This window comes from Camelus bactrianus, chromosome 10, assembly GCF_048773025.1.
Source record: "Camelus bactrianus isolate YW-2024 breed Bactrian camel chromosome 10, ASM4877302v1, whole genome shotgun sequence".
Lineage (NCBI taxonomy): Eukaryota > Metazoa > Chordata > Mammalia > Artiodactyla > Camelidae > Camelus > Camelus bactrianus.
The window spans coordinates 7,432,550-7,439,124 of record NC_133548.1 but is presented as its reverse complement, the minus strand read 5'-3'; the positions used below and the strand labels follow the sequence as shown (position 1 = coordinate 7,439,124).

The window sequence follows — 6,575 nt, the reverse complement described above, 5'->3', positions numbered from 1 at the left end:
GTGGGAATTGGGATTTTTCTTCAGAGAGAGTGGGGGTGGCCTGTGGTGCTCCCACCCGCCTTAACCTCGGGCTGATACAGAGAGGCACCCACAGAGCTGCTTGGAGGTGGGTGATGCGTGTCCCCTGCAGCTTGGGAGACATGCTGAGTGGGTGACTGACTCCCACCACAGACCATGAAATGACTGACTAGTGATTCAGCCTGAGGCAGCAGAGGAGAGGGCTGTGGTTCTGCAGATGCTGGTGGTGTCCTGACCAGATCCTTTTTCCCCCAGGCCAGTGTACCCTGCCCCCTCCCCTGGAGAAGTGCCCTCAGCTGACAGTGCCGCAATGCCTGGGAGGTTCCGGGGATGGCCCACAGCCAGTGGCTAACAGGATGTGAGAAGCTGTCCCCTTGCCTCCAGACGGGGATGAGACTGTGGTACAGTGTGTGCGTCAGGCCAGGGCTGGGCTCAGCCTTTCCTCTTCCCTATCCTCCTTCCCTCACTCCCTGAGCAGCTGTGCTGACGAGCTCCCCCAGTAAACCCCTGCTCCTGAAACCCTGTCTCAGTCTCTGCTTCCAGCCAACTGCAGGCAAGTAGTGCTGGAGTGGTCCTAAGAGGCCGACTCCAAGGATGGGATTCTGCCTTGGGTGCCATCTGTCACTGGTGGGGGGTGGAGAGCTGATGGTCCCAGCTGCTCAGCTTGGTCACACCTGGGACAGGACCCAGGTGGACAGGGATGCACGGGCTTGTGCAGTATCCCTGGTGTTTGAGAGACAGCGGGGAAAAATAGCAGTCCTGAGGCCTATGGGCTGGGGAGGCTGTTGCTGGTACCCTTGATGCTTTGAAGAAAAAACCCAACAGTTCAACTGGCCATGGATCACCTGTTTAAAGCAAAATCAGGATTCCTTGGCCACACTTAAAGAAACCTCTTCTACAGCCAGAGGGCAGACGGCTAGAGGCTTGCTCAGGACTCAGCTGAAACAGAACTTCAGAGAAGGCTGAATTCCCAGCCTGAGGAAGCCTTCCCTCCAAAGCCAGGACCCCGCGGGGAGGGGTGGGGCCCCTGAGGTCCGAAATGGACCTACTGGGAGATGCTTTTGAGAACCTTGAATCCCTAGGCCCTCCTGTACTCTCTGGCCTGTAGAAGTGGCCCAGAGATGCTTAAAAGTGATGCAGAAATCTTAATTAAGGGGCACTGTCCTACAAGACAAGGCTGCCCTTCTTCAGGGTCTGCTCCAACCTCCCCTCTTGACCACCAGACCCCAAAGTGCAGTAACACCTCAGCATGGCCTGACCAGGGGAGTGTTCTGCCTGCTCAGGGGCAGGAGGAATTAATCACCAAAGGAGCTGCAGGAGCAAGCCAGCCAGGCCGGGCAGGGCCTGGGGGATATTTCTAGGAGTGGACTCTGAAGGTTCCCGATCAAGGGAGGCTGAAGGTAAGCTGGATATTGAAGAGTTTAGCAGTATTGAAAGACTCTCTAAGGTCTGACTCTTGGAAAGGCCCTTGGGAGATGGTTCTCCCACCCTTTGAAGAAATAATAAAGCACATCCAATGAGGTGGATGCTGGAACAGTGGGGCAGACCAGGTGCCAAAGCATGCAAAGGCCCGGAAAAACTAGAGTGGGTCTTCTGTAGATTGGAAAACCCGCTGGCTGACTAAGTTCCTGCGTGGGCCCACCTCTACCCAGGTGACAAGGAATGGACTGGGGAAGAGGCACCAGCATGGCTGAGAAGCCCAGGGGCAGCAGTGGGCTGGGCCTGACAGTGGGCGATGTTGCTCCAGAACTGAGCTCCCCAGCAGCAACAGGGATGGAAGAACAGAGACCAGAGGCCAGCACTTTACTGTAGGCAAACAAGCTGGGTGCAATTACCAAAAAGGACAGCATGGTTGGGATGGCAGCCAAGGGCCCTGACCTGCAGGAGGGGAGGTCAGAAGATGACTAATTGGACCTGACATTTCCAGGGGCAAGATATTTGGCAGCCAGCATGGATGTTGTTTAATGTATATATTTGAAAGTGATCAAGAACGTATTAGCAGGAGGCTGAGATCAGATGCCCAATGGAAAGCAGTGATCCCTCACCCAAGCTTGAGCCAGTGGAGAATCCATCAGCTGGAAGAGGGAAGGACCTAGAGATACCACGACAAGCATATAGAGTAGTGATTTCTCCAATCTTTCCCCAGAGCGGCCATATTAGTCCACTAGGCATGCTGTAACAGAACAGCACAGACTGGGTGGCTTAAACAATAGAAATTAATTTTCTTACAGCTCTGGAGGCCAGAAGTCAGAAATCAAAAGTCTGGCAGGGCTGTTTCCTTCTGAAGGCTACAAGGGTTCTTAGGTACTGGGGGTTAGGAATTCAGCATGTTTTGCAGGGTGGGACCCAACTGAACTGGTAACAGGAAACTTCAGCCATTCATTATAGTAACCAGACTTGGGGAAAGAGTGTGTGTCAGTTCAGTGTGTGTCCTCTGGGAGCGGGCAGCTAGAGTTAGAAGTGCAAGAGATGTTCGGGGAGCATTGCCTGTGAAAGCCCGCAGGAGCGGGCTGGGACAGCTCTCAGTGTCCGCCAATCTCTGCCTCAGTCTTAATGAGTCCAAAGCTTTCTTTTGAGTAATGGAAAAGTTTTGGAGCTAGATAGAGGTGGTGGTTGCATGCCATTGTGAATGCATTAAGTGCCATGGAAAGCTAGGCTTTAGAGCTGTGAATTTTACCTTAATTTTAAAAAATGTTATAGGAAAAATAAGAACCTCCTCTCCCCTGTCATACACACACACACGTGGAGACACACAAATGGACGCACTCATAGACACACATATACAGATACAAGCAAACACACACAGATACCGCCCCCCCCCCCCCCCGACCCCTGGCTCCTGTGAGCTTCCTGAGGGCCAAGCCTCAGCCGTAAACGAGGTGGAGAGTGGGATTACTACCTGATCTGGGCATGATGATTACTGCACCAAGACTGTTCTAGAAGTGGGGAGATGATGTGTTATCTAAGGGGCAGAGCTGCACTCCTGGGTCCTGCTCTTCCCTCCTGAAATCCTCCGTGCAGAGTCCTTGACAGCCTCCCCCCTTTATCAACATAGCATTTACTTTCTTCCCGGTGAACACTAACCCCGGCTAAGTGAGTCACCTCTTTTTAACCCCTTGAGTTCCTTTTTGTAAAGCTTTCCCTCATTAACGGTCAAGTAGGCCATCCAGAGAGGATTCACCTCCCAGGATACAAATCTAGGGCTTTCTCTCGGCTCCTGGAGGAGGGGGGCTGAGTCTGAGCGTGTAGGAAGGTGAGAAGAGAGGGGGAGGTTTCTGTAAATGTCATCGCTGCTCAGGCCTCGGTCAGATGCCACCTTCTCAATGAGCCCCCAGCCGCCTCTCCATCTCATGCCCCCTTTCCAGCATGTGCCCCTGACGCATTTTCCCTGTAACACTTACAACTGGAAATTATGTCTGTGCGTGTCTACTTATTTATTCTCTGTTTCTTCCACTGGAAGTCTGCCCAGTATTTACTGAGCAAACGAGCAACTCTCTCCAGCTCAATCCGTGTTATCTGTCCTTTGCCTTAAAAAATGGTAGTAAAATATATGTGGCATAAAATCTACCATTTTAACCTTTTTTTTTTTTTTTTTTTTTTACTGGGGGTGGGGTAGATAACTAGGTTTATTTATTTAACGGAGGTGCTGGGGATTGAACCCAGGACCTTGTGCATGCTAAGCACGTGCTCTATCACTAGGCTATACCCCCCCGCCCCCCGAATAGTTTTCATTTATTTAAACATTCTGTACTGGGAGACATTTAGGTTTCCTTTTTAATTTTTCTGTTTACTAACAATGCAGGAAAACATGGCCTTTAATCTATTTTTATATACTCATTCTATTATTTCTGGGGGATACATTTCTCAGAGTGGGTTGGCTGGGTCACAGGGTGTAAGCCATTCAAATTTTAGGATATTTCACCAAATTGTTCTCCCGAAAGGTAATGCCGAGGCCTGTTTGCAGCAAGTGTTGAAGCATGTCCTTCCCCCAGCACTACTTTTCCATCTTCTAAAACTTTGCCAATCTGATAGATAAAATATGATTATCTCACTGCTTTAATTTGCATCTCCTTACGCATTATTGAGATAGAACATATTTTAATGTCTCTTGGTCACTTATATTTTTTATTTTGTGGTTTTCCTATTTCTATCTTTAGTTCCTTTTCCCATTTTAGTCTTATTTTTATTCTTTCTAGGATGTTCATATGTATCCTGGTCATGATCCTTTAGTGAGATTCAAATATCTTTTCCTAATTGGTAGTTTGTTTTCTCACTTTGTTTACAGTGTCTTTTGTTGAAACAGAAATACTGCGTTAGAATGTTGTCATATTATCAGTCTTTTTCTTTATGATGTGCTTTTTTGCATCTTGTTTAAGAAATCCTTCACTTACATAGAGGTCGTAAACAGATTCTCCTATATAGTTTCCTTGTAAATTCTTTAAAGCTTTGCTTTCATTTTTTTATGTTTGGGGTGCTGAGGTCCCTGGTTTATTTTTTTGGTTTGCTGTTATCTTAGGTTTGGTTCCTCCAGAAGCTGATCTGAGACAAAGATTTGAGTGCAAGTGATGAGAAGGGGAAGGGAGGAAGCTAAGGGAGGGCGTGCTGAGGAACAGGCACCCCCTGGGGACCTCGGGGAGATGGTGTAGAACCTGCCTCACAAGTGTTTTGCTTGAGGGGGCGAGGAAGTGGGGGTATTTATCGTTCAGCTCTGCACCATTCCTGCGGCACTACTCAGCTTGCACTCACAGACTGCTGTTCCTGCAGGGTGCATGGAAGTCTGTGGGTCTCAGAGGTGTTTCTAGGTGGACCTGTTTGTGTGTCTGCATTGAGAGTATGAAGAGACAGTGGGCAGCGCACCCTGTGGCCATTGCAGTGTGAGGTTGGAACCTATGTTTATTTTGTTCCAAGCGGACAATCAGCTGACCCAAGTACAATTTATTACATAGTTCATCTATTTTCTTATTGCTTTTATTATATCAAATTTCTGGGTTCACATTCTGACTATATTTGTCTATCCCTGGGTTACTATCACATTGTCTAAAAATTTTTTTTTAATTGAAGTATAGGTGATTTATAATGTTGTGTTAGTTTCAGGTGTACAGCAAAGTGATTTAGTTATACAAGTACAGATATATTCTACTGGTTTTCAGAATCTTTTCCATTATAGGTTATTACAAGATAATGAATGCAGTTGGCTGTGTGCTACAGTAGGACTGTCACATTGTTTTGGTTATCACATCTTTATAAGTCTTATTACCCAGTAGGGAAAATCCTTCCTTTACCTACTTCTCCTTCAAAATTGTTTTGGCTGTTCTTGATCCTTCATTATTACATTTGCATTTTAGGATTGTATTGTCAGGTTTCCCAAAAATGTCCCTTCAGGATTTGGTTGGAATTGCATTCACTTTAAAGACTAATTTGGGAGGAATTTTTATGTTTATGACGTCTTTCTATCCATGAACATGCTACATCTCTTTATTTGTTCATGTCTCTTGTGTTCTGCAGTAGTAGTTTGTAATTTCCTCCATAAGGGTTTTATACATCACTCTTTTTTTTTAATACATCACTCTCTTTAATCTCAGTTCCTAATGGGTTTGCTATTGTGAGTGATGCTTTCTTACATTACATTTTCTAATTGGTTATTGCTGGGCCTAAGGTATTACTGATCTTTTATGTTGCTCTGGTATCCAGCAACCCTGCTGGACCCTTACTACTTTTCAAAGTTTGTTGAAGCTCTTGGATTTTCTACATAGACAATTATATTAACAGCAAAGAACTACAGTGTTTTGGCTCTTTGTTTCCTATTATTCTACTATTTTTTTTCCTTGTCTTACTGAATTGGCTAGGATCTCTAGTACAATGTTGAATAGAGGAGTGATTCCTGGCATCCTTATTTTATTCCTGAATTTTAATGGTAATGTTTTTCATGTTTTTACATTAAGTTTGATAATTTGCTATGAGTTCTTGGTAGATATCTTTAATTGAACTAAGAGAATTCCTTTCTACTTTTAGTTTATATCATGAATGTGTTGGATTTTATTAAATGTTTTTCTACATCTACTGAAATGGTGATATTTTCTTTAATGTGTTAATGTGGCAAATTCTATTTAAATATTTTTCTAAAATTGACTATTTCATACCTAGGATAATCCCAATTTGTTCGTGATGTATATATTTTAAAAATACACCATGGATTTGTTTTGCTTGTATTTTATTTAGGATTTTTACATATATGTTTAAAAATGAAATTGATTTATAATTTTCTTTTCTTGTGCAGTCTTTGTTCAACTAGTCTATCAGTTATGCTATCTTCCTAGGATAAGTGAGGTCTGGCTTTTATATTATTTCAAAACTTTGTGTACAGTTTCATCTCAGGTTCAATATTTATTGCTATAAAGTTGTTCATCATCTTCTCGAATGGTTTTAAAAATCCCTACTGTATTAATAGTTATGGTCTCTTTTTTGTTCCACATCTTCATGACTTCACCCTTTGAGCTGATTGGACTTGCTAGAAGTTTGTTTATTTTACTGGTCTTTTCAAGTATCAGCTCTTGGCG

The 6,575-nt window shown here is 44.7% G+C and overlaps 1 long non-coding RNA gene across 3 annotated transcripts in view; it reads left to right on the top strand.

The window, feature by feature from the left end:
- The first annotated feature begins 1,279 nt into the window (after nucleotides 1–1,279).
- LOC123617427 (uncharacterized) overlaps nucleotides 1,280–6,575 on the top strand; it is a 50,412-nt gene continuing 45,116 nt past the window's right edge. For all 3 annotated transcript variants that reach the window (XR_012509532.1, XR_012509534.1, XR_012509531.1), the window contains exon 1: nucleotides 1,280–1,418. This is a non-coding gene — a long non-coding RNA (uncharacterized LOC123617427). The remainder of the gene's footprint in view (nucleotides 1,419–6,575) is intronic.